The 13,873-nt window shown below is 39.0% G+C and overlaps 1 long non-coding RNA gene across 1 annotated transcript; it reads right to left on the bottom strand.

The window, feature by feature from the left end:
• Window positions 1–535: 535 nt before the first annotated feature.
• On the bottom strand, window positions 536–9,659 carry LOC117879728. The gene is made up of 3 exons (XR_004646370.1): window positions 9,113–9,659; window positions 7,881–7,931; window positions 536–2,744 (listed from the first exon to the last, which is right to left on the bottom strand). It is a non-coding gene; the product is annotated as an uncharacterized LOC117879728 (long non-coding RNA).
• Between the last annotated feature and the right edge of the window lie 4,214 nt (window positions 9,660–13,873).

Genomic DNA, 13,873 nt, shown 5'->3' with positions numbered 1-13,873 from the left:
AGCAATCTCTCTAGCACCGAGAGGTAACAGACTTTCATCCTCTGTGGACTGAGTACAGAGGGGGACAAACAATACACAATGACCATCGGCTACATAATAATCTTCTTTTCATTCCTTCAGGTATAAGAGAAACATGATTGTATACCATTTTATTTCTTCTAATAACTGATTTTGAAAGAAGTCAAAACCTTTCTTCCTCCTTTTCAGATAAAGACTCCTGCCTGTGTCATGATGTTTACTTTCTAATATTACTGCTCTTACTACCATCCTTCAAATGTCCAGTTATTGAACTATCCCATGGGTCACTCCAGGAATCACAGAAGCTCAGAGTCCATCACTTATTCAGGCAAACACAGGGATCATTCAAAAATATCTTTATTGTATCTTGTAGGGTACATGGTTGTTCTGCTTAAATGTATTTAACCTAATACATTTGCAAGATAAGCTAGGATAGGTTTTGTTAGGGTGACCAAATGTCCTGATTTTATAGGGACAGTCCCAGTATTTGGGGCTTTTTCTTATATAGACTCCTATTACCCCCACCCCCACCCCCGTCCCGATTTTTCATACTTGCTATCTGGTCCGCCTAGGTTTTGTATAATATATTTATTGGCCTATTTTAAATGCAGTAAGTAAAATATTTTTAGATCTAGGTAATGCCAAACATACATAATCCAAGAGAAAAGAAAGGGAAGAACAAGTACTTGTAACTTATGCCACGTGCAGATTCTAGTTGCATGCTACTAGGTAGTAAAAATACTTTAGTTTTTCCTTTAGGGATTAGATGCTGAAAATGTTCCTGCACTCAAGTAACTTTAGTCATGCAAGTAGTCCTACTGAGTTCAGTTTGACTATAGATGTAAATAAAGTAAGGGAGAAGAACTCACATGTGTAAGAGTTTGCAGAGTCAGGCTCTTTAATGGGAAAAATTCCACGGAATATATTTTTCTACTATTGCTAATGTATTTTTGAACTTAAGTTTTTGTTATCCAGTTTCAAACTCTCTTTCTTCCCCTTCTCCCATCAACTGGGATTGGGTTATTGTGGAAGCATCCACCATCAACATCTGTCCCAGCTGACACTAAGTTTCAAATATGTTGTTTTAAAGGGCTAATTTTTTTTAGAGAAACATGTCACTTGCTTTGAGATGAAAACGAATGGGGTTAAACTAATGTTAGAGACCAGAATCCCAGTACTGGTTATTACTACTTAAAATAATTTCTTCATCCATAAATTTATATGGTGATTTTTAGACAGTAAGTCATCCTCCTTGCCCCAAACAGCTCACAATCCACGTGTGTTACATTTACTTGTATTAGAGAGATTCATTCAGCAAACTATGAAACAATGACAAAACTGAAATTAACGTATGTGCCAATGAACTAGAACATTCAAATAGCTGATTCACATTTGTGACCTCTGAGACTAATGACATTTGGCACTTGCCTATCTCCGTTGAAAGTCAATTCTTTAGTTTCTGAGCATGGAGATAGCGAGCCTATATTACAATGAGAATATTAAACACCAAGCAGAAATGTAAATGTAAAAAATGATGGAACCCATCTAATGTCTGAACTGGGGACCACTGTACTTATAGAGTTAACTGCAAACAAGCCCTGCCAATAAGGTCTGAGTGCATTTTCTGTTGTCCTCAATTTTCACTGCCTTGGTATCGTTCTATTCCACCCCTTCAAAATGTGCTTTTGTTTATGTGCCATGAAACACCAAATTCAGGAGTACTTAGAGGAACAATTGCCCTAGAATTTCAGAAAGAACAGGGTTAAATAATTAATGTTAAGGCATTTTCTGAATATTGCTCATCAACCAAGTAATGCCATTATCCTAGAGATAAGGCATCTGCATTTTAGAGCTTGATCCAAAGCCCAATGAAGTCAGTGGAAAGCTTTCCACTGGCTTTATATCAAGTCCTTAATGAATACTTCAAATTGACCTGTTTGCCCCTCTGTCCTGGTTATCAGCTCCTGCCCAAAAGGTGGAGCTTTCTCTCATGTGGAAGAAATTCAGCTCTCTGGAGGGGGCCAGCACAAATTCTAAGCACTCATGCAAGACTTAAGTGTTGCCTTGATGGGCTTCATCCGGGTCCTCTGCATAGAGGCAAATTTCAGCACCCAGACATCTGTCTAAAATTGTGATCCGTTTGCTGATCTAAGATAAATCATTTCCAGAAATGTGGGTTTAGGGGAAAAAACTGACTATAGGGAAAAACAAACAGGCCATCCCCAACCAGCACAGATTTATGTGCCAAAATTATGTCAAACAGAGTGGTGGTGTGGAAGGATTTCTAGCTGTATCTGTTCACTCTACCACTTGTTGGGAGAGATCCACTAATGGAATGGAGGGCTGATGTGTAACTGCAGAAAGCTTGAAGACGAGCGACAGCCCACTTCACAGAAAGGCTTTAGCACCCCAGCTAGAGAGTTTTAACCTTATGCAAAGGAGAGGAGAGAACGCTATGAATGGATGAACATTAGTGACTGAAAAGCATATACACTCCTGTTCATCTACTGAAAGGATGATTCCCCCACAGAGGGCCCCAAAACCAAATAAAAACATTATGAGATGTGGCGGCAGCCAGACTGCTATGGACCGCAGGCCTTTTACGTGCTGCTGAGGCTGTTCACTTTAACTCTGAGGAAGCGGTCCTGGTTTCTGAGGAGGCCCAGGGATTCTTTTAGGGTTTTTACATGGTGTGCAGTGGTGTCTCTTTAGTTGAACAGCCTTGCCTGTAAAACACAGATGGAAAGGAGAGAGAGAAGGAGGAAATGTTTAACTACAAGCATGCAGCAATGTGTACATTTTTAGTAACAGAACAAATTGAAGCCTTTACCTTGTCCCAAAAAATTCAGTCTTTGGATACCAACCTGCTACATTAGAATAATCGACACTAGAGTCTGATACACAGTCTACTGAAGTCAGCTGAAAGTCTCCCATTGACTTGAACAGGCTTTGGATCAGGCCCTGACAGCCTAGTATTAAGAACATCAGTGATCTGAAAATATCCCATTACTCTAGATACACTAGAACCCAAAAGAAGAATGATTGGATATTTTAGGGGATTGATAATAGAATGCAAAGTCCTTCAACATTTGGCTGATGGAAGTGATTAATTCCCAACGGACAGATGCCCCATCATAGAAACTGTCATTGTATTTGTCACTGTTGTTGGCCATCTTCGCAGAAAGGCAAAGGACTGGATGGGCATAGGGACAAACTACCCTTTCACTCTAACCCATGACTCACAGCAAACGAACATGCATGCTGGCTCACCCCACCACATACTCCAGCCCACTTAGAATGAACTATCTGGTTGACAATATTGCACGTTTTATTCTTTCCATCATTTTTATTGCCTCAGTTTTGGTATTAGAACTATATTTAGGAAATCAGCATCTTTGTTTGTTAAAATTTAATCTGAAACTGGTTGCTTATTTTCCCCCTAAAGTCATACTCTCCATTTGGATCCCCAGATCTGGCTGTCCGATGTCTCAGGCTATGTCTGCACTAAGGCCAGGTCTACACTACCCCCCTAATTCGAACTAAGGTACGCAACTTCAGCTACGTGAATAACGTAGCTGAAGTTCGAAGTACCTTAGTTCGAATTAGTTCGAACTTACCTTGGTCCACACGCGGCAGGCAGGCTCCCCCGTCGACTCCGCGGTACTCCTCTCGGCGAGCTGGAGTACCGCAGTCGACGGCGAGCACTTCCGGGTTCGACTTATCGCGTCCAGACTAGACGCGATAAGTCGAACCCAGAAGTTCGATTTCCAGCTGTCGAACTAGCGGGTAAGTGTAGCCAAGGCCTAAGGCCTTTGCAGACATAGTCCTATGGTAACTGTATAGACACAATGTACACTGCAATAGAAGGAGATTTTCTGCTAGGATAGAAACACTATCTCCCTGAATAACGTTAGCTATGCTGACAGGAGCACTCTTATGTCGGCATAGCTGTGTCTACACTGGAATTTTTGCTGGCATAGCTATGTCAGTCCGGGGTGTGGTTTATTTCACACCTCTGACTGACATAGCTATGCTGGTAGTTTTAAGCATTAACCAAACCTCAGATAAGTATGACTTGAGTTGGGGAAAATGCAACAGGAGTCAAGGAATGTTTAAGGAACAACTATCTTGTTTGTGTTCAAAATGTCTTAATTTTTTTTTTAAATCATTTTTACTTAAAGAGAAAGCAGCAGGTAAGCCTATGACACAAGATCTACCATTACCCCAGTAATTCAATATGAACACAAAAGAGATAGGCCTGGGCTGGGAAGTTCAGCTCCAGAATCCTATTTGAATGCTGGTCTGACCAATTTTGACAAGACTGAGCACTAAAGTTTGTCTCTAGATCAGGATCAGAGTGGGTTCAGATCTGATGTTTTTGTATAGGTGAACCTATATTTAAGAGGCACACTTTGAGCAGTGGAGAAAGAGGAGCTACTGATAATTATTTATTATTTGTAATTAGCAGCAGCAGGAGGCCCATTGTGCTGGGAACTGAGCAAACCCATACTCTGAAGAGATTACAATCTGAGTATGTGGCAAAAGACAACAGAAAGATACAGACAGACTATGGGGAGCATGAGGGAACAGTGAGAGAAGCAGTGGTCACAGCACACCAGCTGTCAGTCTAACCATCAATGAGTTTTTGTAGGCATCATGGCAGAGGAGAAGTTTAAGGACAATGTGGTGGCTTTGTAGATTGTTATGAGGAGCTCCCTTCCATGGACCTCTTTTTCCCAGCAGAGCCCTCTCCAGTGTTCCATGAAACCTATCGGTATTTGCACATGGAAAACAGCAGACCTAAGAATTTGTAAAGGGACACATTGAAAAGGCCCTCACCTGAGGGACATTCTACTCCATTAGCACCTCCAAAAACCAATCAGAAAAAGCAAATGACTGTTTTACAAATGGAGTTTGAAATCTTGTCAGATCTTCACACTCTAGAAGAAGACATCTGAAGAAGTGAGGTTTTTTACCCACGAAAACTTATGCCCAAATAAATCTGTTAGTCTTTAAGATGCCTCTGGACTCCTTGTTGTTTTTGTGGATACAGACTAACACGGCTACCCCCTGATACTTGACACCCTAGAAGATTTCTCAGTCAGATTAACAAAGACTGGAGATTTCAGTTCAGTGCTATGGAGAGATAGTAGATTCAACTGGGACAAAGCATCCATTCCCACCTATCCCATCCAGTAGCAAAGAATGAACTCTTCTCTCTTTGACCTACATTGAAAAGGAGAGTAACACTGCCAAGTGTGTTCAGGCTTGCCTGGGAATGCACTGGCAATGCTGCAGGGTGTAACTGAGTCAGTATCCGGAAAAATCCTCTGGCTCCATTCCACATGATAATTAAACCATATTTCTGAGAGAATCACATCTTCACGCTACCCAGATAAGACGGAATTGGTACCGTTCCCAGTTTGCCAAGTCAATATACTTAAAAAGATTAATTTAACCGAAGTTAAACCTTAACAAAACCTTTAACAAAAGAGTAAACCTAAACAAACAACAGGTTTCAGAGTAGCAGCCGTGTTAGTCTGTATCCGCAAAAAGAACATGAGTACTTGTGGCACCTTAGAGACTAACAAATTTGTTAGTCTCTAAGGTGCTACAAGTACTCATGTTCTTTTTGCTAAACAAACAAATTAACCTTAACAAAAGGTCAATTTAAGAAATTTAAACAAAAGGGTAATTTGAAAATAAATTTGAAAACATTTTAAAATTAAAAACTTTATTCTGCAATATTTACTCTTGCCCTTTATATATGTAATGATTTCTAAAGAATACAGAGACTGATCTACAAAGACCTATGCATGTGCTTCATTTATGTTAACGAGACCACTGACATGCAGAAAGGTAAGCACTGAGTATTCTCAAGATCAGGGTCTTATTTTGGGTCAACCACCACATTCACTAACTAGTGAAATGGAGACAGGTGTTTTGAAAAGCAGCTTTGAAAATGTATTTCTTCTTTAGGAAATATTTCTTTAGCTGCCAAAAATATCGTTAACTAGAACTGGCAAAGTACATCAGTACACACTTTGCGTGTTCGCATTTTGTGAACATCCCAACAAGTGAGCCGACTGGCAAGAATGGGCAGGTAATACAGGAAATTTTAAACAAATAAAAGAGAATGCACAAAGTGAATACTTAATTGTAGATGTGAATACTTACACTGAGATCCTGACTGTGGCTGTGTCTAAACCTGGAGGTGGGGGTGTGATTCCCAGCTCAAGTAGTCATAGTTGGGCAAACTCTCATCGAGTTAGTGCACTAAGCATAGCAGTGTGACCGCAACAGCATGGCAGTGGTGAGTGGTAGCATGGGCTACCCACCCCATGTATACCCCACACCTGCTAGCATGACTTCTCTACTATTTTTAGCATGCCAGCTCTATGTGAGCTAGTGCATGTGCTCGCACTCAAGCTGGGGATACACCCCCAGCTCCAAACGTAGATGTAGCTTCTGACAATAAACACCGATACCCTCAAAAATACCATAGAGCTATGGTCATGCTTTTAAAAAATGACTAATGATTTTGGGTGCTCAACTAGAGAATGAGGGTGAGGGTGAGTGGCCAGCATTTTTCATTTTTGAAAATCTTGGTTTGTGTGTCTTACTGACCAAGACAGCTTAAATTGTGAATACTTCCATGTCTTGCTCATGCTAAACAATGCTCCTTTCCTATTTCCCTACGGAACAAGTGCTCTCAGTGTGTCACAGCAGGAAATGCATCTTATTAGAAACAGTTCAGTTCCATCTGAATACAAGTGCACTCCTGCCCACTCAATTCTTAAACTTCTCTGCTAAGGCTGAGTTGGATATTTGTAAGCTGAAGGGTGCAGGAAGAGCTGTAAGCCTAACAGAAACAAAATAAAATATGTATTTGATTTACAGAGATGTGCTTTATTTAATCTATAATAAAATATGCATTGAGAATTCAGTGGACATTTAAGTGGGACCTGAGCAGACAAAGGACAAGAGAAGGACCATGCAAACCACAGAATGACCTATTTGCCATTGTGGGTGCTCTTTTTCTTATTTATAAGAAACACTGATATCAGAAAAAATGTTACACCTGCCTTCAAAACAATAGCAACACTTTTTGCATAGCATGTACTGATAGATGGTCATTACACATTAAAATAGGAGTGAATTAGCCTTCTCTGATTGTTTTATTCTGTGGCCTAAAGTGGTTTCAACTTCTACTCACTCTTGTGCTGTGGAAACAGGTATGTTTACCTCTCATGTCTATATATTTTTATTTCCCTTACACACCCACTCTTTTAAAACTCATGCCAAAGCTCAACATATTATGACAGGAGTTAGGTGGGAGATGGGGAGAAAAGGCAAAAGCTTAATAAAGGACCATGCACGGAAGAAAGAAAGGTGAACTACACATGGTGATATTGTGATGGATCCAAATTCCTATAGAACACTGAAGGTTTGAGGATAGCTGATTATATTGAGAAGAGCACACACATCTCATACTAGTAATACTAGAGTTTTCTGTTGTTCCTCTTTCTATTGAACAAATACTAACACTTAAAACTTATCTAGCAATTAACATCTTCAAGTGGAGGCAGTGTTATCCACTGGATATGGCACAGGACTGAAAATCAGAAGACATGGCTTTTATTCACACTCAGCCTCTGATTTATTGCATTATACTGGCAAGTCACTTAACCTCTCTGCGCCCCATTTTCCCTATTTGTACAGCAAGGGTAATATTGCTTACTTACCTTTGTGAAAGTGCTGTCAGATTTACAGATAAAAAGTACTATGGTGCTAGGTATTATGATTAATTTATAAATACCAAGTAATTAATCTACCTAAAAACTCAGATATATTATTATTACCTGTGCGAATTTTTGGAATTCGTCTGCAGCAGGGTTTTCGACTGACCCGACCTAAAGGTGAAAAACAACATGTTACCAAAAGGATATGGGGTATATAAACGTGTGTATATCTGAATATAATCTATAGATACTGATTTTATTTCATTGATAGAAAATCTTTGCGCAAAGATAACTGGAGCTTTACTGCGAAGCAGAACACATAGTAAAAGGGTCATCAGAAGCGATGCTTCAGTGTAGAACTTGATCCCCAGCAGGAAACAGGAATGGAGTTTGCTGCTCATCCATCATTGCTAGTTGATACAATTGGCTAAGTACATCACAAAGATTTTCTCTCTCTCTTTGAAATGTCAGATGCTGGCAGTCAATACAGTCAATGCATGACAAACTGCTTTAGGCAAAGAAATGATAGATTTTCAGTGCACATTGGGGAGTAGGGAGAATTGCTTTGAAGAGACCTAGCCATTTAAACCTTGGTTTTTCCTTGATCATTAGATCTGAATAGTGCATACCAAGCTCTTGTACAATAAGATTTGTTTTTAATACAGTATGCTTCATTTAAATCCATTACAGAGAAACAGTCACAAGGTGCAAAGTAGATGAACTTGTAGGACAGGAAGTGAGTCTGCGGAGTGAAGGGTGAGAGGAGAGTCTGAGATAGGTGAAGGATCAGCAGGAGATGCCACATGTACACCCAATGTTTTCAGAAATTCTCCCATCGTTGGTCTAGGACCAGTGCCAGTTATAACAGTTGCTCTTGCAATAAAGTGGTCTTGGGCCAGAGGAGTTCTGTGACCACACTGATTATTGGGGATGGCATGTTCCTGCTTGCCCCCTCTTGTGCACACCACAGTGTGAACTAATCAGAAAATATAATAGCGTTCACATGAAAGTATTGCCAAATAGATGTTCTCTGGGAAACACAACAATAGGTTACTTAGCTGATGAAAGATTTAAACTAGCATAATAAACACTGTGCAACAGAGAGCAAGACAGATGGCTCTGCAGTGCAGAGGTAACAGTATAAAACAAATGGAAAGCTCTGGTACAAGACCAAATTCTTCAGGACTAACTCCTTTGCAAAGTTAATTGCTCATCTCAGAGTACCAGGTGTTGGTAGTTTTAAAGATTGTGAAATCAGCCTAAAAATAGCAAATATGTACTTTAAGTTGAAAAATAAAAGACTAGGAAAAAATAAGAGCATCACGGATATGGCTAGTAGGAGGTTACTGTACCTTCTGTAGAGAAAACACTGAGGCACAGGATCAAGACAGACAGCAAGCCAAAGAGCGTGAAGAGCTTCATTCTTCCACTAGTCAGGCAGTTTCTTTGAAGTGAGACTGAAGCAATGTTTTAGTCTGCTTTCAGATATAAACTGGTGCTTTTATAAGGTATACTAAAGGAAGAATGCTGTGTTCATAATGGGTGGAGATTTGGCCTTTGTATTTCCCTTCAGGCAACAGAAAGAATCAGCCCTTCCCAAGCTAAGAAATGACTGGCTGCCAAGAAGTCCCATTTGTATTAGAGATTGGCCCAATGTACAACACTGGGATTCTGGATTTTGAGCACAGAGCATTCAGGGGTGTTCGCATTCAGAGTTTCGACCCCTCTTTTGTTGGGACTGTACCTGCTTTGTTGAACAACATTGTGTAAGCTCTGATGGATGCTTCGAGAATTGTCTGGGTGAGCTATGGATGAGAGGTATCGAGAGGTGATTGGTACTGGAAGAACTTAAAAAAAAAAAAAATCACCCGGGTGTCTACATAAAAATTTTGGTCTATAGTGCTGTCAACTCAACAAAATACGAAGACTTCTGATCAAGCAGTGTATCTTTGAGTTTATTATTAACTTCTTGATAGTTATCATATCTGCATCATTATGTATCTGCAAATACAGCTGAGATAAAGATGTCCATCAAACTCAATATAGTATCAAGGTCCAGAAGGCATGTACTGAGAATGTCTTTTCTAGTTTTAAGAAGGGATAAGCTGTGGAGCTGTATTCAGCTTGAGATCAGGTGGGGATTCGGGTCTGATGGTGACAACATCTCAAACATTATCCTTGAAAATTTTGTCCTTCAAATGGTAGAAATTTCATGAGACCAGCTCTTCTTATGAGGTTTCAGCTGCATTAGAATCATAGATTCCTTCAGGACTTGGATCTGCTTGCAAATGAAACTAGAGTGGACATTTCTAATCCAGGGACTCTGACATCTGTTCCCATACACACATGTTGAAATTCAAAGGGTTCAGAATCCAGATTCTGGATTTGGCCTATCTCCAGTGTTCAAGTGTTACAGTTTCAAATCTGACTACCTACTTATATACATTTTAGAGCTTGCTAGTCGAATGAATATGGAAGCACATTGATTAGTGTATCTTGATATATCTAGAAAATCTGATTGACATTGCTTGATACTGAGATTTGCCAGAGCTGCCATCACCACCAACAACAACAAAAAAAAAAATAACAGCACTTACTACATATAGCAATGTTATTTTCAAAGTGCTTTACAAATATTCATGCCTCATCAATGGTGCAAATTAGACAGCCAAAACTCTACTGGTTCAGCCTGCTGCAGACTCTTCAGTTTGCATCACTGCTAAAGCCTTTCATGATGCAAGTCTTTCTACAGTTCAGTTAATGATGTTGAGAAAGAAGAACTGGACAGCAGAGGTTTATTGCTGCTTAACAGTGTTATATTCTCAGCTTGTCCACCGATAGCACAAGGGTACACATATAAACTTTGATCCTGCACCACTCTCATTGGGAGTCTTGCTATTGATTTCAACAATCATAGGTTTATCCCTATACTACTTAGATCATTGGATCATGGTGGAACAAGAAAGTCCATGGCTTTTTGCAGCTCATCTTTTACTTCATAGTTCTCAATTCTCAGTTCTGTCTCTCTTCTCTAGGAACTCATTTCCTTTCAAAGGACAGACCCGAACCAAAAACCAGCAAACTAACCCCATTAGTCAAATAGATGTTTTTGTTTTCTTTAAACTGCATTATAAATGATAAAAGCAAAGCTATTACATTTAAAGCTTCAGGTGGTACTGTGGGAGGTACTCTTGATTGGAAATGTCTTCACAGTTGGTTTCAGCTATACCAACAGAAAAATGGAATAACTCCATTGACTTCAGTGAGTTGTTCTAGATTAAAGCTAATCTGAGAGCAGAAGTTAGCTCATATTTTAGAGCACTGCATTAAATCAAATAGTTTAAGAGCTGAATCTCTTCAATTTAACTTTCCCCAAATAACCCTTTCAATCACATCAGCATCTTTATGCTTTATCTGCCAGGTATAATGTAGTTCTATTGACTTCAATTAATAAAAATAATACATTTTGAAAAATCCCAGCAATAACTTTAAACTTGCTCTGGCTAGCAGAGATTAAAAATGATATTTTTGTTTGATGTCTCTTGGAAGGCAGGCAGATACCATGGTGACCTTATAACAACTGATGGGGAGACTATTTTCTAATTGTCTTTCACGCTTAGAATCCATAAAAAGAAACACCTATATGGTTTAATGCTGAAGGTCTTATCAGCACGAGTTTGGGGCGGCTGCATTATTTATGATTATAGTTGGGTGAATTTTTTCTGGCAAATAGTAAATTCACCAAAAAATGCATTGGGGGGGACCACTGAATCTATTAGTGAACGTGAGTTGAATTCAAGCAAATTGTTTCAGTGGAAAAAAATGAAAACAAAAATTTCAGAAATGTTCATGTGGTTTGTTTCAAAAATGTCAAAATGATCCATTTCAATATTTTGTTTTGAATCAGCATTTTCTAGATAAAATGCTGATTCAAAACAACATTTTCAAAATGAAAACTTGGATTTGAATTGACATTCAAAACATTTTGTTTGACCTGAACAAAATTATTTTGGCTTGTCATCTCAGCAAGAAAAAACGAAGAAATTCAGTTTCAAACTGATTTGTGTGCGTGCATGCGTTTGTTTGTTCAGCAGCACTTATGGTCAGCAAAGTATTTCAAGAGTGTGTTCATTCAACCTTTATGCAGTACAGTCATTCAGGACCCAGTTCAGGAAAGCACTTGCTTAATAACAGCATGGTTAACTGCTTTCCTGAATCAGAATGTTTTTCTGAACCAAAGTAAAAAGGCTGAAGTTTTAGATTTTCTAGAAAACGACATTGAGTAAGTGACATTGCCATCAATATTATGGGAATCCTTTCTTATTGCTAAATCCTCTCAGAATTAAAGAGTCAAGAAGGAAAATAAAACAACGAAGAAAATTAAGGACCTTCAGATTCAATATGCAAATTTTCAAAACATTTTAATTCCTTCTGATGTTCAAACTGAGCTTTGTAATATTGATAACGAGGCAAAATATGTGTTATTTCACCTTCAACAAAGACATTATGATCATGGTGAGAAAACAGGGACATTTGACATCCCAACTATGTTAAAATCAAGCTCAGCATGCATCTCCTGCAATTAGCTCCCTGCGGGTCAAATTAAAACAAAACCAGAGGAAAGCAATAGGCGATTCTGCTGTAGTTGCAATGGAGCATGTTTGTCATAATCTGCAGCTTCTGGAGAGCACATATAAAGATCTCTCAACAAACTGGATATGCCAAAACTTTGTAGTGACAAAAGAGAGCAAATAGACTTGGCATTTTTCTCCAGGAAAAAAAATACCAAAGATATAAAAATCATTAAGATCTGGGAAATCACTGGGCATCTGATCCTATTTCTTCTGAGGTCAGCCAAAATTTTAATACTTACTTAAATGGGGACAGAATTAAGTACTGGGAAGAGAGGCGTATTTCTCTGTTGCATTCTATTCAAATCAAGTTGAGATGATTTCCTGAAGCAGATATTTAATGAAGTAGGAAATATAGGCCATTTTTCATCTAATTCAAACTCTTATCTCACCTTTTCTCTCTCCTGTGAAAATTACAGGCCAAGCTCATGAATAAATGTGGATTTTGCAAAACACTTCCAAGCAGTAAAAAACAACATGGAGGAGGGAGTAATATTAGCAGTAATGGGTACTTTCAGGATGCCTATGATAGACAAGGAAATAGAAAATATACTCCTGGCCAGGAGGTCTGAGAAGAGGAGCAACTTTTTAAATCAAAGGGAAGCAGAAGTATCCCGAAGAGTACAAGGAAAAGACTGGCAAGAGAATTAGCTAGAAACAATTCAATTTAGAGAGAATTTAGCTATTACATTGATAGGTACTAAAGAAAAATTCAAGACAGACAAAGCATCAAAGCCACAAGGTATCAAAAAGTAGATAGAAAAACTTGTATGAAAGAACTGGCTTGGGGAGAGGCTAAAGACAGCGAAGGAGAGCACAACACATCCTGATGGCCTCGCAGTTTACTACAGATTATTCTTATTTAGGGTCTGTTCCTCTTCAGTGTGGAAGAGAGGTTCTCCCCCTCTGCTTTTGGAGTGAGAAATGCATCTCTGTGGCACTGTTCAACCTGCTCCCCCGGCTCCGGAAGTCACAGAGGTTAGAGAATGAATGAACATCACACCCCACAACTTGCTAAACTCTCCATTAACTTTTCTGTGTGCACCCCCCACTTCCCATCTGTGTTGTGAAATACCACTTCATGGGAAGATCTATATAAGAGATCAATATCATTATCCTGTTGTTACTTTATGTACATTTACATTATTGTTTTTAATCAAAAATAAAAGGGCATCACAATATTCACTTGAAATGTGTCTTCTTAGCAAGGGGAATAAAACCTGTTTGTGGCTTATGTACACAGAAATAAAACCCTGCAGCTGGCTAGCAATCTGCATTTCCAGGGAATCAGTGGTCAGAAGGTGGTCTGCAGCCCACATTTGGTCTTGGGACACATAATGGGTACCTTAGTACAAGAGGTTTTATTTACAGATGATGAACATGTGGTTTTTCAGTGTAAGAATAATATAAGCATAGAGCACTTGACTTCAATGGGTTTTAGATCAGACCCACAGAGCTTTGAACACATAATAATGGCACAGT

The sequence above is a fragment of the Trachemys scripta genome, chromosome 7, assembly GCF_013100865.1.
Source record: "Trachemys scripta elegans isolate TJP31775 chromosome 7, CAS_Tse_1.0, whole genome shotgun sequence".
NCBI lineage: Eukaryota > Metazoa > Chordata > Testudines > Emydidae > Trachemys > Trachemys scripta.
This window is presented reverse-complemented; position numbering and strand designations above follow the sequence as displayed.